Below are 14478 nucleotides of genomic sequence, written 5' to 3' on the forward strand. Positions count from 1 at the left end.
ACGGTACAGACACTATGGCACTACTCAAGATTAGAAAAGAATGGTTTGATTTTGGAGTGTCCTTCTCCTAGAAGAGCTGCTTACCATTGCTAAAGAGTCTCTTCTATCCTTACCAAGAGGAAAGTAGCCACTGAACAATTGCAGTACAGCAGTTGACCCCTTGGGTGAAGAAGAATGGTTTGGTAATCTCAGTGTTATAGGGTGTATGAGACAGAGGAGAATGTGTAAAGAATAGGCCAGACTATTCGGAGTATGTGTAGGCAAAAGGAGAATATAAGCAGTAACCAGAGAGAAGGATCCAATGTAGTACTATCTGGCCAGTCAAAGAACCCATAACTCTCTAATGGTAGTATCTCAGCGGGTGGCTGATGCCCTGGTTAACCTTCTACCTACCCGTAAGTTTTCTTAGTTCGTCAATCCATCGTCTTCTCTTCCTTCCACTGCTTCGTTTCCAATCTCTAGGGACGTAGTCTGTTGTTCTTAATGTCTGTCTATTATCTGTCATTCCCATTTAATGTCCTGCCGACGTCTATTTCTTTTTCTTAAATGTTATATATTCTATACTTTGGTTTGCTCTCGTATCTCTTAGTGTTATTCCCATCATTATGCTTTTCATTGCTCTTTGAGTTGTAAATACCTTGTGTTTTCAGGCTTTAGTAAGGCTCAAAGTTCTTGGTGAAAATATATATATATATATATATATATATATATATATATATATATATATATATATATATATATCTATATATATATATATAGATATAGATATATATATATATATATATATATATATATATATATATATATATGTCTCCGTGTGAAACAGGTCATTCCAACTTTTAGTTTCTTTACTGCTATGTTAACTGAAAGATTTGGTCCCAAATTACTGCGTTCATCGTCGATGCAGTCTATTTTTACTGACGTTGAGGTGAAAATTATCTACAAACTTTGAGTCAGCAGTTCCTTTATGTAAATATATTAAACAAAGAGTCATCAAATTTCAACAATAACGTTAACAGCTTTTCCAGATCATAAAATTTGTAGGAACATTAACTTGTCAGCTGTGTATTCCTGTGATAACTTTTTATTCTTCGTTAATAATAATGCTACAGGTGAAGGCTATCCTACCACTGTTACTAGTTAGACAAAGAATAATAGCATGTAAGACATAACATTAACACAAAAACCATGTCTGTAACTGAATACAATAATAGATAGTTAATTTGAAATAAAATTTAAATACAGCATTCACTATCCCTAGTTCCATCTAAAAATAGAAAGGGACTAAGAAGCATATACCCATCAAAAAGAGAGATGGATCTGTCAAACAACAAAAGATGAAGAAATGCAACGCTGGATGGAACACTTTAGGGAGGTCATGAATAGGATTGAAATACCTGTAGCTGAGGAAGACCTTGATGTGCCCATGAATGAATTCAGTGTTTGAAGTCAAGTATATTAAAAAACTCAAGAGATGAAAAGCCCTGGATACGACGGAATAACTGCTGATATTGGCCGAAAATTATGTGACTTCCAGAATACTCACAAGATTATTTGGTAGAATATGATGTGAAGAGGCAAATCTTAATGAATGGGAGCTATGAAATCTTACTGACTGCAGTAATTACAGATGTATCACACTTACGCAGTTGTTATAAAAATATATAGCATGCTTATTCTAAAGACTAGAGAGAAAGGTTAATGAAGAGCTGAGAGATGAACACTAAGGATGTAAAAAAGGTATTGACCGAATTTTCATTTCAAGACATGTTGTACAGAAATGTGCAAAATAAAGAAATCCACTTTTGATGGCATTTGTGGACTATGAAAAAGCCTTCGATAGTGTGCATCAGCAAACTTTGTGGAGAGTCCTGCATTATTATGGAGTTCCTCATATGTAAATTTTATTAAGTCTGTTCATGAGCATAACAAGTGCAAAGTTAATATTAGTGGAGTCCTATCAAATGAATTCCCAGTGAAGAGTGGAGTCCTCCAAGGGAATGGGTTGTCACCTACGTTGTTTATCTTCCTCATGGATTTTGCAATGCATAAAACAGTTGGGGATGAAAGAGATGGATTGGACCCAATTAGTAATAGGAAATTAGCTGACCTAGAGAATGGTGACGATGCTGTTCTTATTAGCAGAACACATGTTTTGCAATGCTTGCATACCGGAATGCATGAAATATCACATGGGGTTGGGTTCAACATAAATAGAAGAAAGACAGAGATGATGAGAACGGGAAATGCAATGAAAGATGAAATATCATTGGAAGGAGAAAGAATTAAAGAGGTAGAATCATTTAAATATTTAGGATCTATGATATCTAATGCAGGGTCTTTATAATCGAAGATTAATGAAAGATTGCAAAAAGCAACTCAGACAATGGATAGTTTAAGTAAAATTTGGAAATCAAATCGCCTGAAATTACATATAAAAATCAGACTATATATCAGTTCAGTGAGATCCGTGTTATTTATTGTATGGATAGAGTCGTGGTATGACAACGAAACAATATCCAACATATTCAGTAGATTTCAGAACAAAACCCTCAGAAAAATATAGGGAGTTCAATGGCAGGAAACTACTGTATAAGAGATTACTCGAGTGCCATATGTGGATGAAGATCATGGCAAGGGGTAGATAGAGATGGTTTGGGCATGCTCTTCGCACTCCTCAAGAGATATTGGTTCACTAAAATTTCAACTGGGCTCCACAAGGCACGAGAAGAGTTGGAAGTCCAAGACCTACATGACTGAGGACTATGAAGCGTGAAGTCGGAGATGATGAATGGAGAAGTATTGATTTATAAGCTCAAAATAGAGACGACTGGCGAAATCTAACCGAGGCCCTTTGAGTCAATAGGCATAGGAGATGCTGCTGCTGCTGCTGATGATGATGATTATGATGATGTTGAGGAGTTCATTCAATCTCCTTTTACAGAAAAAAAAGGAAGTCCAGTAAATAAAACACCTTAACACCTGTTTGAAGGTTTACATTCAAATTGACTAAAAAAAATTAATACCATATAATCATACCTATTAAACTTAGGTTTTCAAGTAAACCTTACACTATCTCTTATTTTATCAGTGTACCTTTTCTCATGATAAACGATTAGTATTTTTAGACTTTTAAACATTCGTCGACTGAATGGCCTTCCAAATTAACTTTCAATATTTCAAATACTGTGAGTATTCCATTGCATTATTTTCCACAAATATCAACGTAACTGACAAACGTTGCAAGCAAAACATTATTCAGTTTAGCTCGCCAAAAAAAAAAAAAGAAAGAAAAAAAAAAACAGGATAGCGTTATCTTTTCAGAGCTGAGCCAAATCGGACCAGTCCTATCCTGGAGACCTAAAATTCTTTTAAAAGAACGAGAGAGCAACAGAAAACTAGGCCTATTCAGAAGCAAATTCGTCAAACTTTGACACCATGTACTCAAGAATTGCATGATCTAAACATTGAGGTTGTGCCACCTTCAGAGAAAGATTCCCTTTCCCCGGGAGAAGAAGACATAAAATAACGCTAATAAGTTGGCCAACTTCTTTTCGAACTCGTGAAAAATCAATTTCGTTGCCATAGTAACGGCAGCGGCCAAAGTTTCTCTTTCCTCCCCTTGTAAAAATTTTCTTTTGAAATAAAAAAAAAAGGTTATTTTTTAGGCAACAACAAAAAGAAAGTTTCCTTTAGAATTTCCCTTTTTACGAACTCATATCACCCCGCTCTGTAACTCTTAGTATGATAAATTATTTTTAATAAGAAAAAAGCTAATTAACCTTTGTTTTTTCAGAACATCTATTTACTTCAAATCAATTTTCAATTACTTGTTACTTTGCACTGTTTTTTTACTTCATTATAACATTGCAAAAAGGTTTCTTTGCTTTTAAAGTTTATGACCAATAGCTTTTCTAACACGCATGATCATTTGACTTACCAAGAAAATTATAATGTAACTAGTTTACGCGACTCGTCAATATGACGGCTAAATATTTATATTGATATGTACACACAGATATTAAACTCTTCCCCCTTTCCTAACTTCAATCCCTCTCACTAGAGTATGACTACTACCTCTCTTTCTACCCGAGGGGCGGGGAGAAAACGTTATACGTCAGGCAATACTGATAAGCGTGACCGGAAAGAAATATATTTATACATATAGCCAGACACTTGCTCTTTATTATACAAGGGAGATTGTAATAAAACATAGGTAGTAGGTTGGCCAGGGCACCAGCCATACGTTGATGCACTACCGCTGGAGAGTCCTTTGACTAGCCAGACAAAGTATACTAAATTTACATTGGATACCTTTCTCTGGTTACGGCTCATTTTCCTTTGCCTACACATTCAGAAAATTGTCAGGCTTATTCCTTCACTTTCTACTCTATCCTCATACACCTGATAAAACTGAGATTACCAAACAATTCTTCTTCGCTCAAGGGTTTAACTACTGCTCTGTAATTGTTCTGTGGCTACTTTCCTCTTGGTAAGGGCAGAAGAGACTCTTTAGCTATGGTAAGCAGCTTATCTAAGAGAAGGACACAGAAATCAGACCACTATTCTCTAGTCTTGAGTAGTGTCCTTCCACTACCTTGTAGTTGAGTTCTCTTGCATGAGGGTACACTCGGGCACACTATTCTATCTTATTTGTCTTCCCCTGGTTTTTTGAAGTTTTCATAGTTTATATAAGAAAAGATTTATATTATTGTTGTTACTCTTCTTAAAATATTTTACTTTACTTGCTCGTTACTTCTCTTGAAATTTATCTTATTCCTTATTTCCCTTTCTCACTGGGCTATTTTTCCTGTTGGACCCCTTGGGGTTATAGCATCCTGCTTTTTCAGCTAAGGCTGGAGCTTAATTAATTAATAATAATAATAATAATAATAATAATAATAATAATAATAATAATAATAATAATACACGTTTTAACCTGTTCACATCTGGTCTGAAGTCCGTTTCTCTCTCATCACTGACCACTATTCTAATGGCAGTAACACAGGGCCCCCTGTTTGAGTTTCGGGACGATAGTGTCCCTCACGTCAGACTCAGCATTTTCATGCTTTCTTATATTACCATATGTTTTCCTTGTATGGGTACAACAACCAGGTGATGCACCGGACTGCAGTTCGAGTCCAGCACCGGACTGCGGTTCGAGTCCTGCACCGGACTGTGGTTCGAGTCCCACTCCACCTTGCAGTTCGAGTTCCGCTCAAGCTCGATAGTTTCTTGTGGTGTCTGCAACCTTACCATCTTTGTGAGCTAAGGATGGTGGGTTTTGGGTAGCCTAGAGGTCTACCTGCTGAGTCTTCAGCAGCCTTTGTCTGGCTCTCCTTGGTCCTAGCTTGAGTGGAGAGGGGACTTGGGCGCTGATCACATGTATATATGATCAGTCTCTAGGGCATTGTCCTGCTAGCAAGGGCATTGTCACTGCTCCTTGCCTCTGATATTCACGAGTAATCTTTAAACCTTTAAAATAACAATAATCACCAAAATATTATTGGAAAATAATGTTATTCCAAAAATATGATATCATAAACGCATCTCTGGTTTGAATGGAACAAAATAGTTTTAGAAATTTTAAATATCTTAAAATCTAATACTTTACCTCTCACTGGTCAGTGGGTTGCGTAAATTTAAAAAAAATGTTCTTCATAAACTCAGTGGGACAAGAAAACCGTTATATAAAGTATACACAAGATCATATATATCTTTTTAGTATGAAATAATTTCGTATAACGCTAAATACGAATGCATTTGTTGTGTGTGTGTATGTGTTTGTTTATATATATATATATATATATATATATATATATATATATATATATATATATATATATATGTGTGTGTGTGTGTGTGTGTGTGTATGTGCAGTATGTATGTAAGTATGCGTGTGTTTAATTCATTATCTGTACGTCATTCTATAGTCAATTCTTTTTAGTGAGGCGTATTTGCACCGACTCGCAGGGGTGCCTTATTAGCTCGGAAAAGTTTCCTGATCGCCGATTGTATGAACAAGATAATTCTAAACAGTCCGATAGTAGGAAACTCTTCCGAGCTGAAAGGGCACCGCTGCGAGTCAGTGCAAATGTGCCAAATTTAAAAAAGTTTAGTATAACTACACACTGCGTTAATGAACCTTATCATCTTCTCACTTTGAGCTTTCATTTTGTAAACATTTATCCAACACTTATTAGGCCTTCCTATCCTCCTATAAATTCACTAGCTACAATAACTAAAAACACTAGATATAATTTATACGTTTTAAAGACCCTTTACTTTGTAAACTCTAAAATCTGAAAGGGAAAACAATAAGATGCTCTCCTATTTTGTGTGGAATTCAAACCCATATACACTATAGAAGATTGCGAGATCAACGCTACAAGAAATGATAACTTATTTCTAATAAATTCGATAAATTTTCCACATGCCCAAGAGAATAATCTTCGCCATCTTAACATAGCAAAGTGGTTTATGCTTCACAGGCTGAAATATATAGAACATAAGGGTTATATTCAGCATGTCTATTTGATAGCCACAGTGACCATATGATATCTTAACTTCCTCAAGCATTTTATTTGCCGGGGGAAATAGCAGAAAATCTCCCTTCCTTGTTGGAACCCAAACCAGAACAAGATGAAATGAGTCCAGTTGCTGTTGTTATTATTATTATCTTTAAAGGGATAACACCAGACCAAAGAGATGGTCTGAATAAATTCGGGAAATGAAATATGAATGTTAAATGTTAAAACATATGAATAGCTATTTTTCTATTAAACCTGTATTCCTTAAAAACATTAAAACCTTGAAAACAGAAAAACACTCAGAATCAGGTAAAATTTCAGAAAAAAATAACATAAATCTATGTTCTAAAAAGAGTACATTCACAATTATTTGTTGGATGGTAAGACCCAGAACATTACAAACAAAATTAAGAATTTATAACACCTCCCACCTACGGACACAGAATACGAAACTAATGTCAATCAAAACGGTATATAAAAACCTACCTTAAACGATAATGATAACTTACAAATTAGATGGATAAATCTGCGTACATTGCTCACATGTGTAAAGGCTTAGTACAATACCGTAAACAATGATTTCCTTTGTAAGAAATGGTTATATCTTCATCGATTTCCATGAAGTTATTCCTCTAGAGAACGTAGCCACTTCATGTTTTCGTCCACATTTATCAGGATTTGTTACCCCATTCTGGAGATATGCTACAGACACACTCAGTCTTCAACCAACTTCGTTGAAGGAGATTGCAACCCATCTTTCGGAAAAAATGCTGCAATATCCCTCGGACTTAATATTTTCCAAAAATAAGGATTTGTCAATTAATATACATTTATCTGTAACATTACAATTAGGCTTTGTCAAATCATCAAAGGCAATCATCCGTACTATCGATAATAAACTTTAAAAGACTGAGTTATAAATTAACAAACATGTGTACACGCAGTAATGTATGAATTAAATAAAAGTACACACACATACATATGTGCATATATATATATATATATATATATATATATATATATATGTGTGTGTGTGTGTGTGTGTGTGTGATTACCTAAATACATATAAAAATACATATATAATTTCTTTCCAAAATCATGGTACTGCATAGTATATACACACACCTTACTACTAAGAGAGAGAGAGAGAGAGAGAGAGAGAGAGAGAGAGAGAGAGAGAGAGGAGAGAGAGAGAGAGAGAGAGAGAGAGAGAGAGCTTTAAAGCCTCCAAGCCGATTAAACCGCAATTCAACAAACCCTAAAGTTAGAATGGACGAATTTTCTTCCCCCGTTAAAAATGAGTCTTTTAAAATTTCCAGTCTTCTGGAGAACGTGTACGATAGCTCGAGGCGTAGGGAGAACTGTTTACAAAATCCGCATAATCCTTGGAATAATTCTACCCAGTTTAAAGAAAAATATTTTCATCTTCCAAGAAGGGAAAATGAATAAAAAATAGTTTATTTGCTCAAAAAGTAATTTAAGATATATTAAAAGTTGCATAGATGTACAATTTCAACAGTAAGTAAAACACATTCTCTCTCTCTCTCTCTCTCTCTCTCTCTCTCTCTCTCCTCTCTCTCTCTCTCTCAAGAGACTTGAGTGAAATAAAAATAGGCGTACCAGAAGACTAACTTACTGTACACTTTCATACATTCATTCAAAAGCTCTCTCTCTCTCTCTCTCTCTCTCTCTCTCTCTCTCTCTCTCTCTCCTCTCTCTCTCTCTCTCTCTCTCTCTCTCTCTATAGAGTCGAGTGAAATAAAAATAGACGTACCAGAAGACTAATTTACAGTACACTTTCATACATTCATTCAAAAGCTCTCTCTCTCTCTCCCTCTCTCTCTTTCTCTCTCTCTCTCTCTCTCTCTCTCTCTCTCTCTCTCTCTTTATATGTATATATATATATATATATATATATATAGAGAGAGAGAGAGAGAGAGAGAGAGAGAGAGAGAGAGAGAGACTCGAGAAATAAAAATAGACGTATCAGAAGACTAACTTACTGTACACTTTTACACACTCATACAATCTCTCTCTCTCTCTCTCTCTCTCTCTCTCTCTCTCTCTCTCTCTCTCTCTCTCTCTCTCTCTCTCTCTCTCTCTCTCTCACTGTACAAGAAATATTCATTACGATAATTAACTATTTCTTTTATATCTCAAAGATAAAAAATCACCCGCTCCAAGACGTCGCCAAAGTTATTAGAACTCATTAGAAACGACATCCTAATTACAGAACGCAAGGGTATGTTACTACCCATTATAATTTCTGTTCCAAATGAAACTTATTTTTGGAACAGAAAAAGTAATTTTCATACATGAAAATAGATATAAGCACAAAGCAAATGATGAAATTTAACATTTTTACATTAAAGATACTAATTTTCTTCACAAAAAAGATAGAGGAGGATTATGTGCTAATGTGTAAATTACACCGCATGGTAGCAAGTAAAAAAGAAAAAAAATTAGGGTTGATGTAACAGTAAGGGCAACAACAAAAGTGTATGTTCAGATGGAAATGTGGATATGTGTAAAGTTGAATGTTTGGTAACTGGTTTGTGTGACTTTCATATCTTCTAATCCTGAACGAGGCTTTTGTTGCCGAGGTACAGTAAATTAGGTATCATGATTGATTGACTGATTTGGAGATTAGGTATCAAGATCGATTGACTGATTCAGGGATTAGGTATCAAGATTGCTTGAGTGATTAGGAGTTTTCTGGCATACTGACATCTAAGGTCATTAACTTAGAATTATTTGTTATAATTAAGAATAAAAGGAAATTAAATTTAAAACAATTAAAGCAAAACTGTCCTAATAAAAGTCAAAGAATTTTCAGAAAACCTACTTCTGAAATAAATCTAAAAATACCGCTGGCATAGTACGACACATCATGTCCAAGAATCTTGGCAAGGATAAACCTGCCACACTCACCTCGAGCCTCAAACAGATATCTATTTCTGAAGTTGCTAATAGTGGGCGATTCGATCAACAAGTACCTCACTGTCAGGGGTACCAAACAGTCGTTGCAATATGGCTGATGTTGCCCAGTTATCAGAAACTCGTGTGTCAACCGAGTGTGACCAATGCATAGTCTCCCACTTTCGGGGCATCAAGTTATATATCTAAGGAGATATAACATTAATTATTTCTCTCATCTTATTTCGATCTAAAATATCTCAAAGCTGATTCCAATTATTATAAAACAAATCTTTAATGATAGGTAAAATAAAATCATTACAGAGGATGGGATATCTTCTTGATAGCAACTCAGCTGCAGCATTCATTGCCAGTAAATCTGCCTTCTCATTCCCAGACAAAAGTACGTGTGCCGTAACCCAACAAAATCAAACTGTTATACCTCTCATCCCAATAATGAAAAGCCACTCTAAAATATTTAAAACTAAAGGAATACTTGAATTAAAAACTTCTAAAGCTTGTAGGACACTTCTTGCATCTCTAAAAATGATAAAATTGCCCTCCTATTTTAATGCTATTTTCATTTTCAAATAGTGGTTAGTATGCCATATAGTTTGGCAATAAATATAGAAGATACTAGAGGAAATGCACCTCTACAATTAAAAGCATTACTATATACTCCAAAACCAACGACAGCATCAGAACTGGAGTCATGTGTATATATAAAAGTAGATTCCCTGTGTTCTACAGCATGTTCCACAAAATGAGACCCGGCTTTTAAGTCAGTCATATTCTTTTTCATACCAAAAAAATATTTACAATATTTACAAAAGATATCTCTGGTCATTTCCATAAAGGTGTTGATGATACCTTAAGTGAAAGCACCTTACTTTTAGCAATATGAAGGCTATTTACTACTTGTTTTACTGGAAAACTTACGGGTGAGGAGATTTTGGGAGCAATTCAAAATATCTACATGGCCTTACAAGGTTTGCAGTCTAATAGGCTAAAGAATTAGGGATGCTTTGCAACCTAAACCAATACCGAACAATAGAAGACTTTCTGTAAAGATCTAAGGTAATCCTCCAGCATCAACAAGAAGGCCTAGGGTAGACAAAGTTCTAAAGACTCTTGTGGCCAACCTGATGCCAGTAAGGTGTATAGAATGTAAAATATTTAATCAGCTTGGGTGGCTGAGGAGTATATTTCACACCCATACCTAATTTAAAAAAAAAAATTAAGGCCTTATACAACTTTAAAATAGTTTTGTGGTTGTGATCTGTCCATAGCTAAAGAGTCTCTTCTACCCATACCAAAAGGAAAGTATCCACTGAACAATTACAGTGCAGTAGTTAACCTCATGAGAAATGAAGAATTGTTTGGTAATTTCAGCGTTGTCAAGTGTATGAGGAAAGAGAAGAATGTGTTAAGATAGGCCAGACTATTCTGTGTATGTGTAGGTAAAGATAAAATGAGCTGTAACCAGAAAGAGGGATCCAATGTAGTACTGTCTGGCCAGTGAAAGGACCCAATAACTCTCTAGCGGTAGTATCTCAACAGGTGGCATTGTAAGTTTTTTCCTTTTCTATTGCAAAATTTGGCATTTTCCATATTTCAATACTTCTATACTGGTGATAAATTGGAGAAATGATCAGCCAAAGCATTGCTAACCTCATTTGCACCGGTCACATACTGATCATTTACCTTCAACACTGGAGGTGGATTGGGGGTAAATTTGCCTGTTATCTTTTTTAATTTCTTCCACACAGAAAAAGTGGTGTTCTCCTGTTGACTGAGGAAACGAAAGATATTTGAGACTGATATGACAGAACTGTACTCTACATTGTACATTATCAAATTTTCCTCAGTATGGCATGAACACAATTGAGTCAAAGATTTTCTTGTGGCGCTGTGCAAGGCAGTTAGTTCTGAAGATCACACATTTTTTTCTCTTTTTGCAAACTTTATAAGGATGTCAAAATTTGAAACAATTGAAACATTGTAGTGGCTTTTGTTTGAATGGTCAAACTCTAATTCTTTCATTTCCAATAACAATGTGTAAAGGTACATCAGCATCCTGAAAAGAAAGGATAATCATTGATGTCTCATTAATTTTATGTACAGTTCACAATGTTAATGGACACATGGCAAATATCTCTTCTTCTGTATATTCATACAGGTCTTCATTGAAGCCTACTCCCCTTATATAACTAAAATTCAGGTGGGGTCCGACATCTATCGTTATATCATCTTTAATGATCTTGAGGTTAGACAGTATTACAGACGCGTGCATGGTTTGGCATGGACGAGGAAGCTATTTTTTTGCAATGATTCCTATTTTTTTCTGAATTAGTTTGCAAATTTTAAAATTATTCACGGTAAACCCTTTAGGCTCAATTACAAGCCACATTGGTGGTTTTGGCTTTCTCTGAGAAGGTATACTTCAATCAACATATTTTTCAAACCAATCAGCAGGTCTATACACATTCAAATCGTATTAAAAAGAGCACCCATAAAATTTAAGTTATTAATTTTAATATTATTAATGTCACATACTGCATTAAATGCTTCGTCATGACTATTGTAAGATATCCTTGAATCCCAATTTTCATTTTCAAGTTTCATTCTTATATCTTCCATCAATCCATAGCACTCAAATGCTTTATAAAAATTATCATAAGTTGCATCTATTGAAATTTGGGTAACATGAATGATTCGCAGTTTTCCTGTGTTATCCAACTTACTTCATTTTTAAACACCAGTAAAAGGGCACTTTTTAGTTCCTAGGTCGTCAACAAAATCGTCCTTAATTAAATTAGGAGAGGTCGTCAACAGTGCCGGGTGTAGTCAGCATATCCAGGGAATGGAGAATCGTTATCAGAAGAATCCATTTTATTCGTTCGTTGTTAGTTGTTGGGTGGTTGGTCTTAGTGAGAATATTAAGAAATATTTTACGGTGGAGAGGATATTTGCATTCTCCACCATCGACACGGTAAGAGTATACGTTCGCGATGGTCCACTCCATACACTACCTGTGGAATAGCCCAAAAACAGATATAGAGGCAAAGGTGTAAGCTAAACCGGCCTGTTAAAACAGAGATCAAGAAAATATAAAATCCTCCTCCTCATATCTGTAATGATGGGCTTCCGACCAGAAGCCGAGAGTCCTACCTCAAGGATTGGATACCACCTGATTCCGATAACCCAACCTTAGAGAAAAGTACCGCCAAAAAGTTCAAACCATCGTCAGGATGGCTGAGATCATCCACTACTCTCATATATATCCTTTGAATGTGAATACCTCCCAACCGTGATCCCTTCTCCCATTCATCTAAGCAGGCAATAAACACGAATGGGAATATATCCAGCCCATTTAAAAAAGGATATAAATAAAGAAAAAATATATATATGCATATACACACACCATATATATATGTATATATATATATATGTATATATATATATATATATATATATATATATATATATATAAAGATAAGGGAAGTATCATTCTCATAACGGTAGGATAGCAAGAACAAGGAAAGTTTGTAAAATTAGGAAGAGGTCGAAGTGATATTGAGAAACAGAATTAGAAAGCGAAATTTCGATTCAAACTGGAAGAGCAGTTTACCAGAGTTCGAGAGCCCTCTTGCCCGTCACAATGCTTCAATATGAAACTATATTCACTGTTGAAGCACGATATCATCAAGGCATTCTCTCGTTAAGTGGGGTAGGTATATATATATTACACACACACACACACACATATATATATATATATATATATATATATATATATATATATATATACACACACACACATATACTGTATATATATATATATATATATATATATATATATATATATATATATACACACACACATATACGGTATATATATATATATATATATATATATATATATATATATACATATATATATATATATATATATATACAGTATGTTTTACTTCTAACTGTAATCGAACAGTTTAACATGTTTCTTCAAAAAGGCCCATAAAAGAAACAAAGGAAATAGAAATAAATCACTAAATTTCCACCAATATAGATTGGCCCTCTTCAATGAAAGCAGTAAAAATGGGAAAAGGAGTGGACAGAGTCTTTTGTCTCGAGGCACAGCAAATTGGATATTAAGAACTATTTTGTGGCTTATTTATGTATGTGTATATATACATATATATATATATATATATATATATATATATATATATATATATATATATATATACACACACTTTATTCGATACCTTTTATGGCAATTTTGTTCGGCGTAGGCTACTGACTTCATGGTCATCGCGGTAAATTGGACAAATTGCAGTAGACCAACTACCCAGTGAAAAATTCCCCAACTAATACATCGTGTCTCAAGCACTCGTCCTAGCCAGGGAATTGAAACACGACAATTTATCTCAATCTCCTTTTTTCTCTTATCACCAGCTCATTTTAAATTTCTCCATCAAAAATGCAAAAATTAGTGAAAGGACGCGAACATCTGTATTGCAGACTCACAGTAGAACTACTTTATGCTTATCAATTCAAGATGTTTCCTATTACCCATTTCGAACAGCTTTAACATGAGAGCAAATATATCATGATTAAGTGACATTTATATCAGTTTCAAAACGATGGGGTTACTTTGAACTCGGGACCACTAAGTGAAAGACCGACAAAATCGACTAAGCAACTACCAACCATAACCATATTACAAACATATATCGACATAGACACACACACACACACACATATATATATATATATATATATATATATATATATATATAATATACATATATTTTATTTTTATTTAAATAGGCATAGGGGGTCCGCGTAACAAGATATGTGTAGTAGTGCAACGAGCTTCCCAAGGTAGGTTATATCGCTAGAGAGATATGGGGCCTTTGACTGGGCAGACAGTACTACACTCGATCAATCTCTATAGTTACGGTTCACTTTCCCTTCGCCTACATACACACTGAATAGTCTGACCTATTCTTTACATATTCTCCTCTGT

The sequence above is a fragment of the Palaemon carinicauda genome, chromosome 33 (assembly GCF_036898095.1).
Source record: "Palaemon carinicauda isolate YSFRI2023 chromosome 33, ASM3689809v2, whole genome shotgun sequence".
NCBI lineage: Eukaryota > Metazoa > Arthropoda > Malacostraca > Decapoda > Palaemonidae > Palaemon > Palaemon carinicauda.